Source organism: Pteropus medius, unplaced genomic scaffold (assembly GCF_902729225.1).
Source record: "Pteropus medius unplaced genomic scaffold, Ma_sr-lr_union100, whole genome shotgun sequence".
Lineage (NCBI taxonomy): Eukaryota > Metazoa > Chordata > Mammalia > Chiroptera > Pteropodidae > Pteropus > Pteropus medius.
The window spans coordinates 23,250,682-23,269,052 of NW_024355205.1; the positions used below are offsets into that span (position 1 = coordinate 23,250,682).

Here is an 18,371-nt window from a genome sequence, read left to right on the forward strand (position 1 = left end):
GTGCCCCTTAATTTTTTTCCCCTTTCTTCTACTTCGTAGATCACTGCATAAAACTTTCAATGCAAATTAGTTGTCAATACCAATTCCTTCTTGGTTTTATACTATTGCTCTTAATGTGAGTCTACATTGCAAATGTAATCACTCACTCATATTTGTTATAGCTCTTCTTGCTTTAAGACCTATATCTTCTTATTGTCTGTGACTGTTTTTGGACTCACTGTTGTTATTATACACTTCCATAGACAAAAATATGTATTTTTTTGTCATGTTATGCAAAATGTGATACCAAGGATCTCCTTGCTGTTTTAATTCTAATTTCCCTGAATACCAGTATTAAGTTCTAAAATTTCATGATCACAATAGATATATTTTATTCATACACTGGAATAAAACTGTAACTGAAAAGGAACTAGAGCTATGTTATCAACCTGGATAATTATTAAAAATTAAAATACTGATTAAAAAGATACACATATTTACATACCCTACTCTCTATATAGTAAAACGTGACTATATAAAATCTAAAAAACAGGCAAATCAAGCTTATGTGTGATTTATGAATGCATTTATAAATAGCAAAAATGGTTACTTCAGAGAACAGTGATAGGCAACTGTATTTGGGTAGGGGATTCTAGATAGTTTATCTTGCAGGTGGACTCACAGGTGTTCTATTTTTCTCTATAGCTTTTCAGCTCAGAAATACTTTTAAGGTTAAGAAAATGCAGATTGCATATAGGTGATTACTATTTTATTCTCTGACCTTTAATTCTTTCTTCCAAAGCAGAGAAGAAAGTGAGCTGTGCCTGATTCCATTCCACCATTACCTCTCTGGTTTGACACACCACTTGTTCTGTATCCTAAAGAAGTAACTTGGAATCTCTGTAAGATTGCTGCCAAGCTGTTATTCACAATGAGGAGGCTCTCAAACCTCCTGCACCACACCTATTTCTCCAGCAAGCCTAGAAAAACTGGCAATATAAATCTCCTTCTCTCTTATCACCATAAATTTGCGAAGATGTGTATTTTAGCTTGCATTTACCTCAAATTTGCCACTTCTGTCACATCCTACCATATATTCATTGTCATACAATGAGATAGTAGCAAGAATCTTTAGAATGCTAAATTCCAAGGCATTGTTCAGTTTTTACACCCTAGAAGCCATATAAAAACATTTCAGTGAATACTAATGAGTCTTTTCAAGAACTAAATTACAGAAAAAGGAAAGAGATATTTGAAAAGTTAATAAACTTCCTTAGTAACACCTCAAATTCTCTTTACCATTTCTCACTTTTAGCTATGTAGAAAGAGCAAAATATAGGTGAAAACAAATTTCCAGATCACTGAGTCTTCTCTGAAGGATCAGAGCTCTACTGTAACCTTAAACATATTCCCTAAGCTCCTTGCTTTTGTTTCCACATTTCACTGGCAATAACACCCTGTTTACAAAATTTCAGTAACTCAGCCTAGAAGAGTGACTTCAGGAAGTAGCCCCTTTAACTTTGTATACAATATTTGACAATAATTAATATGGATAATCTATTTTTTTTAATGTATAAATGTTTTAGCTGATGTTTCTAATAGAAAGTGAATGAAACATGCACACATAATGCCTATGGTGCAATAATAGTAGTAAGCCTAAGAAATATTCATAATAAAAATGTAATATTACATTTGACAATTACTAAAGATTTTCTGAGAGCAATTTTTGCTGTTTCAAGTGAAAAAAATAAGAAAGGGTATTATGAGAAGGGTTACTCTTGATTTTCCTCTGAAGAGATTGTGAAAACAAAAATTGATGGTCATGTTTCACTGTAATTAACCAAACAGCAGAAACCATTATTTATAGTTGCCCCCTAGGCTACATACACTGTAGTTTAACCTGTTTTCTTAAGATTTTCTTTATACAATTATTCTTAATCATTTTACCATTATTTGCCATGTATCCTAAATGGAAAAAGTATCAGCACAATTACTTAAGTACATTTTTAATCTTACCTACTGTTACAAATCAGAGTTGAACACCTACCTAATGCTTCTCTGATTTAATATTATACTTTTACATTAAAAAAAAAAAAACTATTAGAGGTGCTAATTTACTTATAGAGAATCAGTGATTTTTTCTTTTCCATTTATGCTATAGAGTGTTTTATCTATAAAATAAAAAGTATTCAGATAAAAAGAGTATTTTTTTTCCTTATGTAGTTCTTAATATCTTTATATTATGTCCCAAACTGGACTAGCTGATCTCAACTACGGTAAAACTCCTTTTGAATGACTGACAGCTTGTATAGATACAGCTGTAGTGTATTATGATGGTAGAATTGATTACTTATTCTCTTTTAATTCCTGCTACAATCATAAATATAGTTGGAGAAAGGTAATTTTCATAAAGATAAATTATTATGTATTCTTTTCTTGATTTAATCAGCATTTGTTTTATTTTGAAACACCATTGAATGCCTTTATTTCAGCCAGCAGATATGTAGCATTAAGCAGAAACACTTTGCATGTACAGAACTTTCAGAAACTGCTCACATTATTGTACAGTTATGTGTCACTTAACAACAGTATATGTTCTGAGTCATGTGCCATTTGTAGATTTTGTCATTGTGTGAATATCATAGAGTGCACTTACACAAACTTAGATGACATAGCCTTCTGCACCTTGTAGCTATATGGTATAGCTCATTGCTGCTAGGAAACCTGTACAACAAGTTACTGTACTGAATACTATAAGCAATTGTAACACAATGGTATTTTTGTATCTAAACATAGATAAAGTAGAGTAAAAATATGATATAAATGATAAAAAATAATATATTTACAATGAATGAAGCTTGCAGGACTCGAAGTTGCTCTGGGTGAGTCAGTGAGTTAAGTGGTGAATGAATGTGGGGGCCTAGGACATTACTGTTTACTACTGTGGCTTTTATAAACACTGTACACTTAGGCTACCCTATATTTGAAAAATAACACAAGATTAAGTCATGCTCAAGAGAAAATGATGCAATCAAGAGACAGACTAAATATGAGATATATGAGGCTGCTGCTGGTTTAACATGGCATACTGTTTTATGACAAACATTTTTTTATAAGTAGAAAGAATACACTCTAAAATAATGATAAATAGTATAGAAAGTACATAAAGTGGTAACATAGTCACTTATTTTCATTATCAAGTATTACGTACTTTACAAAGTTGTGTGTACTATATTTCTATAGGACTGGCAGAGCTGTATGTTTGTTTATAACAGCATCACCACACGCAGCTAATATGTTGCACTATAACATTACTATGTGATAGGAATTTTTCAGCCATATTTTAATCTTACAGGATCACTGTCATATATGCAGTCTTTCATTGACTGAAAAGTCTTTCATGTGACATATGACTGTAATTAAAAGTCACCAGAGTGCTCATAAAAATGAAGACTCCCAGTTCCCATCATTAGAATTTCCTCTACCGTAGTTTAGAAAAGAGACTGAGCATCTGCACTTTTAATAAATGCCCCAAGCTAATGGTTTTGGGAATTGCATTTGAGAAATACAGTTTTGAAACCCAGTGAGTTGAAATGAAACTTCATTTTTCAAAAGCTAAAGAATATTTGATGCCAAATATTTCCATGTTAATAACTTTGTTACCTACAGTTTTTGAATAATTTCAACTGAAAGTGTTTATTACTTTGCACTTCCAAATACAAAGATTGAATTTCATGGACCTGTAAAAAATTTCTAATTGTAGAGTAGTATTAAATAGAATATTTAAAAACATTTAAAAATGAGGAAGTTTTTAAATAGGATATTTAAAACAGGAAGGTCTTTTTCAAATGTACAATGACTTATTTTTAGTGCTCATATTCCCGATAATAAGTGGCCATATAAGTTATTATGATCTTATCTACACTCAAAGAAATATAACGATAGATGGGAGGGAATAAAATAGCAGAAATTTAGTATTAAAATATATATATCAGATCCAGTTATCTGTTTCTGTCGTTTTTACTCTCATCTTGTTTTCTCCCTACTCCTACTTCCTCCAGCCTCTTAGGTTGTTTGTAAATCTTTGCTCTTTTAAATCTCTGCATCACCATGAAAAGAGCAGGGGTGGCTAACCTGCTGGTTCCAGATGTAAAGGACCTCAAACTGAGTTGCCCTATTCATTGCTGGTAAAATCTGTGCCTCCTCAGCCTATTCACAGAGCTGCTGTGAGAAGCAGAGACCAGTTAAAGTCCACTGAGCAACCAGCCAGTTTGCGGATATATGATGATAACTGTTTGCTGTTTCAAACCCCTGAGCTTTCTATTAGTTGTACAACGACAGCCTACATGTACAGACATGAGAAGCAGAGTCGATGCAGGAGAAGATGCCATCGGGAAACACAAAGTAAGAGTAATAAGAAAAGAAGAAAATGATACAAGAGAAGAAAGAAATGGATTTCTTTCTTTAGTTTAAGCAATTATGGAGTTAAAAACTAAGGAAATAACCAACAGAGTCCCATAAACTTTTATCTAAAGTCTTAAGAACAGATATGTATGAAATAGAATTTTCATACCTTATAAAGTTATTAGAGTGCAAATATGTTATATTTTGTAGCCTTCATTAGTAGGTTCTGGGACTATTCCTCACAATATATTATTCTGAAACAAAACAAATACATGTTTACATTAAGTACAATAAGTAAAGACTATAAAATTTATGTCAGTCCAAGTCAGGTTTTGCTTCCAAATAAATTATTAAAAATATTTTAGTTTTTAGAGTTTTATAAATTTCAAAACTATAGGTAAAGGCCTATAGAAAATTACGAGTCTGAAAAATTAAAAGAATCATTGCATTTGATGTTAAGGCTAAAACTTCATTGGACTAGCTAAGGTAAAATATATATATATAAAACTGAAGAATGAATATGTTCAGTGAAAACTTCAAGCTATTGAAGAAGTGTTTAAGTAGGATACTCACCTTCTCCTCTATCAGTAGGAATTTACCCTCTGCCCTAATTCACACTCCTCTTGGTTTTATGACTGTAAAAACTTAGATGGAAAAGATAATTTACTGCCTCTGGAAAGCGTGAGCAGAGTGTAATGTGGAGTGGAGGGAAGGGGTGGGAGTGGGCACTGTGAAAGGCCAGCCTAAGTAATGCTTCTCTAAACTCAATTGCATAGCCATAGTCCCTGAGTGGCTTTTCAGCATGTTTTAAATTAGTCTCTAGTTCATGAAAAATACAAGTGTCGTTATCTCCAGAAAGGTAACTAGAGTGGGCAGAAAACAGACTTTTGTGGCACCCATAGGCTCACAATAAAAACTCTTATTTCAGCCCAATCCAAATACATCTGACAATTTAGCCATGTTCCAGGCTTAACTGACATCTTCACTGGTGGTTTGCATACCTAAGTGTTTCAAAACTAGTTATTAGGCCCATATTTCATGATCTCTAAAACCATATTTTAAAAATCTATCAGACTTAATTCCCATCTTGTTCTAAAATGCATTATCATTATTATTATTATTAAATATTATTAGAAAATTCAAAATTCTATAGCATTAAATGGGATAGCATATAATCTTAGGAATATTCAGGTGCTATAAGTAGTAACTTTTTAGTAAATAAATGGACATGGGAAATTATAACTCTCATCCAACTATTATTCATTTATCCATTGAAGAATGATTGTTGACAAGATGAATGAACAAAGAATATGTTTTTAATCTTTAGTAGTGGACTATTAAAAAATTTTTAAATTATTTAAACAAACTATGTATTTAAATACTCATGCATTTCTGTTCTTAATTTTCAGTTTGGTTCTTCAATATTTTTGTTGATACGGTTGGATTGTCAAATTTTTATGGATTAGTAAATTTTCCATGGCAACCAATAGAAAAATGTCAGTCCATAGTTAATGTTTATTATTAGGTTTGGTTACATCAAACTAGTGTGAGCACTTAAAAATGTATCATATTTTCATGCTGGCTCGGTTTAAAGATAATGATTTTAAACACTTTATTTCTATGTACAATTCTTTTTTTGAAAAACACACTTTATTGTTTTATGATTGACAAACAAATGTGTACATATTTTATGTATGCAACTTGATGAATTTAGGGATAAGTATATACCCTTGAAATCATCATCACAATCAATGCTATAAACAAAGCCATAACCTATAGAAGTTTCCTCCTTCCTTCTTTATTTTTTTTTGTGATAAAAACACTTAATGTAAAATCTACCCTCTTAGCAAATTCACAAATGTGGGATATTATATTGTTAACTATATTCATTGTGTTGTACAGTAGATTTCTAGGACATATTTGTTTATGTTGAATGTTTTTAAAGTCATGACTATTTAGAGTTTCGACTATGTTAGAATCCAAATAGTTAGAGGATTTTAAATGGTGGCAATTACATACCAATGGAAAAAATAAATTAAGACATCTAACTCTGCAGCTGTACAAAAGAACAAAATAGTAATTATAGACAAAATACATTATTGACATCTATGTATAGCATAATCTTTTTTAAAAACTTGAAAAAATAATCTTAAAACACTTAAAATTTTTATTTTCATTGTGAATTGGAATTCAGGTGGATATTTTTTCTTAAAGATCTACACATAAACTTTTCCACTGAGAAAAGAACTTTTCTAAGAGATATCAAAATTGTATTTTGCATTTTATTACATCTGATTATAACCAGTTAAGATTCATCAAGTACCATTAAATTTTAATAAATGACACAGGACACCAGGCTCTCAGTTGGTCTAACTAAAAGATTCTTCCTGATCAATCAACAATGGGAACAGAAAAGAGCTAATCTTGATTCTCTAATCCTGCTTCCAAGATAGAGGTAGCTCTGGTGCCATTCCCACTTTAACCACCCAATGTAGAGCACCCATGGTTCATCTAAAGTAGTTTATATTTTTTTCCTTTGGAGAATGCTTACCTTCTGAACAACTTTTATTTAGATTAGAACTTGTGAAGGAAAGGGCAAGAAAGCTTTTCTGTGATTTATTTGTGATTTACTAGTGCTGCAAAATTATGTTTTAAGAATGCAAAGTATGGTTCTCATACAAATATAAAATTAACATGTGTCAAATGTTTCAACTCATTAATTAATGTGGAAACTGGTGAGATGTTAAAACAAGTTCAAAGAGGATATAATTGTTTCATATCTTCTAGGGAAATAAAATGCAAATGCAGTAATTGGGGTCATATTTGCTACAGAGGAGAAGTCAACCATCTTCACTAAAAAAAAAAATTATTTGCCTTGTTATAGATAAGAATTACTTGCATGTCTCTCCATTTTCTATAATTGAACTTCTACCTCTGCAGAGTTGTAAAAATAAATAAACTATTCAGTAGAAGGGCAATCTACAGTGAAAACGCACATTAAGTTAGATAAATCTTGAAGGTCCATAAACAATGTCTACAACTGCAATGAAAGTAAAAGAAAAACCAATAATCTTATTTGTCCATTTATATGTCTTGGAAAATTCTTTCTGAGAACCTTCTGATTGTGTCCAAGGCTGAAGATTTCTTGATCAGTCAATTCCAGTTTGACTACCTTCATGCCTTTTAATTCCCAAACTCAATAATCATCTAATTGTGACATTATTCTAGAATCTCCCTCTAAAAAGTTTTGGGTGCGCAAAATCAAAATATTGGCCCACGATTCTATTTTATCTCAAAATATACTGTATATCTTAAATTTAAATAAAAATTTAATTTCAAGGAAGACATACTTTCAAAAAAAAAAAGCTTTTAGGAATAATTCTAGATGGAATCAAACATTCTCAATTATAACCCTAGAATTATAAAATGACAATTCCAGAAATCTTCAGTTTCAATATTGAACGTAGGATGACAATTGACTGGATGACTCCAGAGGAGAGCAGGCACATCATAGTATACAAAACTGTGTAAAATTAATAGAAAATAAAGGCATGCATTTCAAACACTAAACATTTCTTGACTGCATATTTGCTTTGCACAAGTTGAGTCTTGATGAATATTTGGGAAAAATAAAAACATGAATGTATTGGAAGGATGCAAAGACATAGAAGTGAGTATGCTTAACTCCTCAGCCATTCATAACTAACAGGTTGTGTGAGGAAATGGTGAGAGGTTATTTCAGCCCTAGGTCTCATGAATTAGAACCTAAAAATCCTTAGAGATACAGTGTACCATTAAAATACAGGCAACTTTTCTTTCCTCATGAGTGGCAACATCAATGAAAGGGGTTTGTGCGAGAAGCAAGCATTTCAGCTGTATAAATAGAGTGGAGAGAGACGCAAAAGAAAAAAAAAAAATGCTGCACATCGATCTCAAGGGCAAGGCACAGAATCAATAGAATGAATAGTATAGTTACCAAATTGGAATGAAGTCTATAGTTTACACTAGTCTAAGCTTGAGTCTTTTCATAACATCTAGAACTTCTGAGAATTCTGGACTCTATATAACTTTCCTAAATTTGTGTCTTATCCATAATCCATGTAGCTGATATAGTGATTCAAAATAAAATCTTTTACTTCTAGTTGTCTTGGGGTTGGACAGGAAACATGGGGAAGTGCCAAGTAGAAGAATGTGTATAAATAAATAAATAAACAAATGAATGAATGGATGAATGAATGAATGAATTTATGTATATTTATATAGGTGGAAGGGAGAGAGAGAGCGAGAAAGAGAATGGGAGAAGGAAAAAGAGGAAGTGGCAGGGAAGGAGAGAGCCAACTTGGGCTTGAAATAAAACCTGGAATTCAGTAATAGAAAAGCTAGTTTTTGGTATGGCACAGAATTTATACATGTTTATAGCCTCAGGTACATCTGAAGAGGGAGGAAAGGAGGAAGAGTGTCAAAACCTTTGTCTTTTGGGTCATGGGTTTAGGTTATAAGAACTATAAAAATGTTCACAGTATTACACTGGAGATAAGTTGATGGTTTCAAACGTCACTAGAGTAAATCCTATATTTTTCCTTTTCCTTCTGTTCTTTTATGATGGTGGGTTCAACTCTTTTTCAAGTCCTTAAAACCACTTTTCTTACTTCTACAAACACTACAGCAGATAAACTTAGAGACCACTTCACTAAGAAGAAAAACTCTGGGTTATAAAATAGCTCAACTGAAACCATCACAACATCATCAGCTGCTAAAATACCTAGTCTCTTCTGCACATACCAGCTGCAGGAGAGTTGGTAAAAACTAAATTTGTAGAAAGCAATTTGGTTGAAAACAAACTGATCAGAAAAATGAATTGATAAAAACAGAATACTTAAAATATGTGGGCTTTCATGTAATGGTTTCTTTTAATTTACAGCAAACATTTGGGTACTTTAATTTATCATAAGCTTTTTAAGATATTTTTCTAATAGATTCAAATTTATCATTTAGAATTTTAAATGTATTTTAGTCAATTAGATCCACTCCATTTTATGGCAATATTTTCATGACATTTTAAATACTACTTTCAGCTCTAAGTGATTTTTTGAAAACAAGTTTGTTGAAATGAATGCTCTAATCATCAAAATTTGTTTAAATAAATTTTGTGCAACCTAGGGTATAACAAAATTTTAAAACACTAAAAACGTCCTAGGTTACTACATAATTATATATTTTGGGTTTCATGTAATCATATGAGGCCTATTATTCTCATTTGACCATGGTTACACTCTTAAAAATTACACTGATATTTGAACAGTTTTTCAAATAGAATAATTTGCTTCAGTTTGATACAATTATTATTTGTAGTTATATTAAGAATTGCAGTTCCATTGTTAAGAAAATGTATTCAAGATTTGGAAATAGGCAAAAAGTTAAACATGCCAAGTTTATAAATAGAATAATATTTTTAAGTTGAACTTAAAAGTCTTTAGAATGAACTAAGTTTTTGTGCTTAAGTATTTAATGAACATTAATTTAGAAAGGCAAAGTATAACATCAGAATAATATTTTCTACATCCCAAACTACACTCAAGGGTATTAAAAGTGAAATAAAACTCAGACTGATACATTCTACAGCATTTTTTTTCCTCACAGAATATAGTGAGAAATGTTGAACATCCTTTCAGTAGAAACAACTAATATCTATTTAATGAATTCAAACTGTTTAATGGCTCCCCCCCGCCTCTGGTTATTAATAAGACTTTGAGAATAGATTCTACAATTCTATGAGGGAGCACTAATTTAAAATATGTGTGCTAGAAAACATTTTTATTGTGATGAAATTTATATAACATAAAATTTACCTTTAAATATTTTAAGTCAACAATTCAGTCATTCTGTGCATTTACATCGTCACTATTCGTCCCCAGAAAAATTTCAACTACCCAAACCAAAACCCTATACCCATTAAACAATAATTCTTCAGTCACTCTCCTTAGTTCCGGTAAATTTCTATTGTGCTTTCTGTCTCTATGAACTTAACTATTCTTAGTATCTCACTTAAGTGCATTCATATGATATTTGTCACTTTGCTTTCTGGCTTATTTCACTTAGCATAATGTTTTCAAGGTTTATCTATGTTGTAGTATGTATTGGAATTTCATTCCTTTTTAAGGCTAAATATTCCATTATTTTTATGTATGTATCACATTGATTTGTCCATCGATCTGTTGATAGACATTAGGATTATTCCTACTTTTTGGTGAATGTCAATAATGCTGCTATGAACATTGGTGTACAAATAAGTGTGGTGCAGGAGTGAGTAAAAATGTCACGAAATTGTCTACTCTTTTGAAAGTGGCTTTTTCTTGATTAAGCATTGGCTTAATTGCTGTAGACCTTTAAACATTTTCCAGAGATCTCATAAGGTTAGGACAGCCAGTTTCTAATTGTTTTTGATGTTTTGTAGGGTAATAAGGGCTTGGAGCTTTGTAGTCTATCATTTTGTTCTTTGAGAAAAATTTTTAACCAGAATTGTCTCGACAAATTTTTTTTGCCTAAAAATGGAAATCTTGTAATATATTGATATAAAAATAATTTACCTTGCATTTAAAAAATATTAGACTTTTGAGATATTCATGATATACATATATAAATGTTAAGTTTATGTACCAAAGAAGTTCTCAGTATACTCAAGTTAATGCCACACACTTTGTCAGCAACTGTTTGAAGTAGGTGGGGAAGGGACTATTGTCATTGTATCACCTATAACAGAATTTATGTTTGGAGACAAAATGTTATCTACTCTACATAATTTCAAGTGGTGAACTAAAACATGAAAACATATATGATTGCTTTTTGTCAGAGTATTTTCCAAAGCCTTCTCTAATTGGACTTATCTGTATGAATTTACGAATTCAAATGTTTATTCAAAACTTTTCTGGCAGCTTTCATGACAGCAGCCATAGGATATATTCAAAAGCATTAACCATTAATTATTCAATCTTCTTGGTTTTCCTGGACTCTTAATAAGTTATGGAAATACGAATATCAGTGGTGGATAGGTTAAAACTAAATTGCAGTTGCTTACATCTACTTCAGGATAAGTGCTTTCCCAAGTCTCTGCTTATTTCTAGGTGAAGTCAGCTCTCAAATTTGGACCAGGACCTGGACCACAAGCAGCTGGATTATTGGGTTGGGTTTGTCTTGGGAAAAGATGAATGCGGATAGAGTGAGAGATGACTAAACAAAAGCTAATAAGTAAAAACTTCAATTAAATAAAGTGACATGACATATCTGTTTTTTCCACTTCACTGTGTAAATATAAATAAATATGCCTCAACACAAAATAATGTTTTTATTTCCGATAGTCTAAAACTGAGATTAATCATGTATCTTATAAGGGCCAAACTCAGTAGTCTTTATATTCTCATTTCATTTGATACATCTTGGCCTCTGAACAACCCTTTACTTTGATTCTCTTTCTATTTTTTTGGCTACTTATTCTCAGGATAAATTGCTGATGCTTATTCCTGTCACACATCAGAATTTACTCATATTCTTCAGGTTCGATTTTGTTAGTTTTCTCATCTCTTTTTTCATGATCAGCCTGATGATCTAATCCCATAGTTTCAAACGTGATCTTCACACTGAAGTTTATAAAGTCTTTCCTGAGATCTAAAATTGTAGTTATTCTTTCACTCATTTATTCATATTTATACTAATTTAAAAATTATTTATCAAATATTATTTTTAAATGCACCTCTTTAGTATTTCCAATTTGATGTTCCCAAGACATTTAAATTTAGTGTGTACTATTGTGACTTCATTCCCTGTCCTTCCAATCCACTCCCTTTTCGGTTTTCCTTGTCTTTATTACTGAAGTCCTCATTAGTGGCCAAACCTAAAATCTAAAATTCCTCATGTTTTTCCTACCTTAATCAAATCAGTGTTGATATAGTTCACATCTCCATTGCAGGGAATTTTATTCATAACTGACTTTTCTTGTTAACAGAAAAAAGTAGTAATCATTTGCTTTAAGGAAAACATATGTTTGTGATAAACAAGTATTAAAATTAATTTATATCACTGATGCACAAACAAGTTTGAATCATAAAGATGTTACTAAAGATGTTTAAAAATGAAGTCCAAATTTACACTTGAATAATTAGAAGTTGATTAGCATCCAATATTTTTATTTGGCATTTTAAATATCTTAGCTCTTAGAGCCTTTATTCGAAGTTCTTATAGAACATGTTAGGATAACTAAGTACAAAAAAACAAATTAAACAAAACTCTATTTATCCAGAGGCAATGTGTTTGAACTTCTGGAACCAATTCTTAAGTGATTCTTCTTGAGGTCCCATTATGTTGTTTTAAAATGACACTAGAGAATGAATAAATAGAAACAATAAGATTTTACAAGAGTGAAAGCATTTATGAAACCATATAATTGCCAAAGAATATATTTTAAAGCATCTTAAATAGTTTGATTAATGAAAAATTTTAAAACTCATTGTAGCTAACTACTCCATGTTAAATGACCTTTACCCCTGGGACATATGATAAAGAGAAGTTCAACTTTAAACAATGTAAATTGATTTAAAAATTCGCATGCTCATACCAAAGACAACATTTTATAAACTGACTACCTTTCCTCTCCTCAATTTCTTTATGTCTTTTCATATAGAATAAAGCATATGATGACTATGAGAAATAAAGAAAAGAGTAATAGGGAAGAATATTTCAATAACCCATATATGACTGTTAGTAAAACAGTCTGGTTGTATGTATAATTTCTACACTTGTTAAACATTTTATGTCTATGCCTTTGGTCAGATATTCTCTATGTTTAGAATCTCCTTTCCTCCTCTGTTTCTAAATTATTCTTATCTTTCAACAGCTATCTCATAGTTCATCAACACTGTAATACCCTAATTCTCTTATTCATAATTAACATTTCATCGCTTCCATATATTCTCTCCCATAACACTTTATCTATAATGCTATTACATGTATCAATATTAATGTGCATCACAACTCATTATATTCACTGATATAAAACCCATACATTCACTAATAGTCCCCTCCTCACTCAATAAAATGTTAGTTCATTGAAGTCAGAGACCATAACTTCAGCAGTTTTGTTATCTCCTTGGAAATAGCAAAATGGCTTCGATATAACAATTACATAAAATTATTGGTTTAATTAAATGGAATGCTCTACAATATTAATTTACTGCTCAGAGAAACTGTCCTGGGAGTCTAAAAGTTTCATAATCTGAACTCAGCTTAGTTACAGGTATACTTTGATATTCATCCATATGGGTACTCTCTGATTTAATTTTAAAATAATAAGAAAAAGACTATTATTCTAAGTACGTTTTCTCATTTATTTCATGAAACTATATATGTATATGGAACTTTTTATTTATTACGAACATTATATTAGCTACAAGAACAGAGAAAATAAACATATAAAAACTACCTATGCAGAAACACAGGCATAGCTTTCTTATACCCTTCATTGATGTTAAGCACATTCAGAATCTCCCTGTGACAATGGTCTCTCCAGCTGGACATCTACCGAAGTAGAAATAAATTAGTTTAATTAAATTCCCTATTGACACAGTTGCTGCCAAAATGTAGAGTGAGTCTTGTGAAACAAACAGTGGCCATACTGGGGTTTTATTCCTGATAGTCCTGTCTACTGTTCACCTTACTTTTAACAAAGAAATCACCACCGGTGGACTACAACTCTTTTTTACAGTTCTGGAGATTGGAAACATAGATATTTACTGCAGTTAAGGAACTAAGAATTTTAAAGAAGCAATTTGCCAAAGCTGGCTGATGAATGACCTCATTCTCCTTCAAGTTTATTGTCAACATCGTGCTGTGCTGGCACTCCAAGATGCACGATGTGGTTCATGTCTTTCTGTATGTGTTTCAGTGGCAGGACTCTCAATAAGAAAGTGTGCTTGAGCAGCTGATTTTGTTTACCAAAGACCATTTCTTTTGAAACTCATCAATGTAGGAAAAGATTACTGTAAATAATTTTAAATAATTATAATTTTAAATTTCAGTACACAGACTTTCTCTGTTCAGAGTGGGAGGGCTTCATGGCTTTGCAATCTGTGAAATGGCACAAGACTCCACTTTGAGAAGGGTCTGCTGTATGGTCTTATGTAATGTTTTCATTGTCCTGAAATTCTTAGTAATTGTTGAACAAAAAAATCCCACATTTTCATTTTGTAGTGCCTTTCTTTTCATGATTTAGAATGTATCAAGAGGTTTTGGCTCCTGAAGGTGACAAATATAAACCAGTTAGGTAAAGTTCCTATATTTCCAGTTCCCTGATTAGCAGTTTATATGTTATGTTCTAGAAAATTGTATTACAAACTTTTATTTTAGCATTAGAACTCTACGTTCTCTCTTTCTCTTTTTTTTCCCTCTAATAAAATGTTATGCAGAAGTCCAACCTCTGAAACCATTAAAAGTGGAGCAAATCTTGCCCAAGTGTGAGCTTGAAAGGGGGAGCAGGTCCACTTTCCTCTGGGAGTAGGGGTGGGGTGGGAGGTTTGGGAATATTAAAGAGCTCGCATTTGAGACAAAATACAGTTTGAAAATCACAATGAAGGCCGAAGCTATTGGGACAATTGCAGGTAAGTGAAAATTTGTTAATATTCAAAACCAAGCATTTTATTTAAATGACTAAAAACCACCCGAATTGAATGGGGCTTAAAGACTTTACCATTATTGGGTCCCTCAGATAAAAAGATAAATAAAACACAGCAGGCTTTCCAGAGGAGTGTTAGAATTTTAAATCTCATATAACCTTTATCTTTATATCTGAATATAAAGTATAGCAGATTATAAAACATACAATTGTGTGATGTACAGTCTCTAAAATATTGTCACGATTGTTTTTGAATTTATTGAGAGAATATGACATTTCTTAATATCAGCTTTTGAGCTATTACAATGACCTCACATATAGTTGTGTAAAATTGTTTGATTAGAATTGGGTGTTTAATACAGACCTGTTTCACTTTATTGGAATTAGAAGTGGCTCAGACACAATACCATTAATGGGAGCTCAACGAACTATTCCATCATGAACGGTCTTAGAATATTGGTAAACATTGATCAGCACCCAAACTGAGCTTTAGACTCACTATCTCATTATATAAGTGCAAGGTATGAGTTTTATGTGCTGAAACCATGTCAAGCACTATTAAACTGACAAGGGTATAGAGAAAGAACAATACAGACCTCTGGGAAACTCTCATTATTGCTTTCATTTGGGAGTCTAGAGATGTATAATTTCAATAGAGAGAGATGGAGAAATTTTTGAAAGCTGTCATTGATCGGTATTCTAAATACACAATTTCTAGGAAAACATGACACATTTCTAATATGCTTATCAGCTTGGTTATCAAAGTCATATTTCCACAATGCCTGTGCTCATTAAATTTGCACTTGAATATAAATGTTTGAATATGCATTTTTATGTGGGAGAAAACATCCTCAAAAGAATCTAAAGTGGATTCAAGGACACACTTTGCAGATGATGATTTACTAACTACATATATGACATCTTGATGATCTCTCAAGAGTCTTTCCCATGAGACCCATTGTCCTTTTAAAGTGATGGCAGGTCCTGATGTCTCAGTCACACCTGGGCCCACCAGCTGGATATTTTGAGCTATAGAAATGCTATAGATTAAATCAGTTTACTTAAAAGCCATCTGCAGGAACTTTGAAGGAGTTGGCATCAGTGGAAGCAACACGAACCAACTAGATGATCTCTTCCACAGAAAAATTGGGCCTGATAGAAAAATACCAGCTGACGACCCATGAGGTAGTTAGGATTCTTATCTTGCTGAGAGTTATTAGATCTTCTTTTATCCCTCGACAGGAAGAAATTTATTCATGTCAGTGTCATGTCAACAATATAGTCCAACATTTGATATTTACTTTTCCTTTTTTAAAAAATAAATAAATATTGGGGAAAAAAAAGATATCTGACCAGCTGAAAGTGGTTGGGATGAGCCAGTAGCAGAGATTTGAATATCAGAAAGGTAAACAAGAAGGATGGATATCTCTAGACATATTGAAGCCAGAAAGAAAGCCACCAGGAGGCAGAGTTAGGAATCAAAGTGTATATTGATGGGAGGAGGGCAATATGGTGTAGCAGCACCTCCCAGTAGAGCAGGGTCAACATGAGTGAGAGTCATGACCCTGCCATTTACATACCATCGATGGACACATTACTTCATATTGCTGACCCTCTCTTCACTCATTTGAAATAGGAGAATGAAAACATCTTCATAGACATTAGGATGGAGATTACATAATGCCGTGTAGTTAAAGTATCTGGTAGAGAGACTGGTGCATTGTAATTAATTTTGGTTATTATTAGTGGCTTTTCAAGGAAAAACATTTCCTAGATCTCAAAATTGAAAATTGCCCATAAAATATATTATTACAAAAACCTATTTGAGCAAATCGTATCATCGTCTCATTATTTTCTCATTCTGGATGAAACACTTTGATTTCATTTCTTTTCTGTGACAGGCATTTTAGTAAAGTGAGTAATACCATGAGTTCTGGTCCTAGTCTGTCTGTGTTCAAATCTTGACTATACCACTTTCTAGCTCTGTGACCTTGGGCAAGTTTCTCACACTTTCTGCATCTTAGTATCACCATATGTAAGTAATATTAGAAATTAAATTCTAGAATTGCTGTGAAGACTAAATAAAATTAATATTTAAATAATTAATAATACTACTTGGCGCATAACAAGTAGTATATAAACACTAATTATAATTCTACGATAAAAATAATTTGGTGGTATTTTGAGATATTCACCTACATATAATGTTGTAACTTCAATTCCATACATTTTTTTATGCAGACTTTTCAGTATTAAATATATTTAGAAAAACTATGTAAATTAATTTGCTAAAATATCACTTTTGCTATGATAACTTTAAATATTAGCATCAATTTCTAAATTAAGTAATTATTATATTTCTTTAGAGTCAGAAAGCATTGCTTTCTTTTTTTATCCCCTAAGGCTTTTAATTTTTTTTGTAGGTGAGGCAATCCTTGGTTGACCTCACAGATTGCAAGGACCTTGTCAGTTTACAATCCTTTATTTTTTTATTTACTTTTTACGCTCACAGTATCTGGTCTTCCTAGGTGGTCTCCTATCCAAGTACTAACCAGGCCCGACCCTGCTTAGCTTCTGAGATTGGATGGGATCCGGCTTGTTCAAGGTGGCATGGCCGTAGACAGAAAACATTGCTTTCTGAAGCCAGTGTATGTATATATACATTCATATATTTATTTTTATAGTTTATATTACCTAAAAACTTATTTTCTATTTTATTTAAATATATATGTAAGCAAACATATATTTTATTTTTAAATACATATTTTATATATAAATTTAATTTATTTAAAAATCTAAGCTCTTAGAAATTTTTAAGCTGAGAATATCCAAAGCCAATTAATTTCTCTCTGTGTGTGGATAACAATTTTGAGATCATTGCTCATCCAAATCTCTTTAGCTCATCCTGCCTAGCTCTGTTTCTGCTCTACATTTTGTGTCTTATGATTTAAAAAAAAAATCAAATATATACTATGGCAGAACAAAATATAAATTTATCTAATTAAAATTGGACAAACTTTTCAGGCATGTTTGAAAAACTTTGGAATGAGGTATAAATTGAATTACATTTTTAAAAAAAGGCATTTGATTAATATAAAATGTCATGCTTCACAAAATGATATGTCAATGCAGTCTGTAGTGCTACATCAACATTTTCATCTATAACTTCTCAAAATAGTTATTAATTTTTGAAGAGATATGGGTGATTCTCCCATGAATTTTTATTTTATTTTTTTGTTTGTTTGTTTTTATGGTCTAAAATATTATTATCTGCCTATGGTGGATAAAAAATGTTAACAGACATATTCTTCAAATTACAAATTTGACA

At 31.6% G+C, this 18,371-nt stretch overlaps 1 pseudogene; it reads right to left on the reverse strand.

Moving 5' to 3' along the window:
• Nucleotides 1-17,546: 17,546 nt before the first annotated feature.
• On the reverse strand, nt 17,547-17,665 carry LOC120599113 (uncharacterized; annotated as a pseudogene).
• Nucleotides 17,666-18,371: the final 706 nt, after the last annotated feature.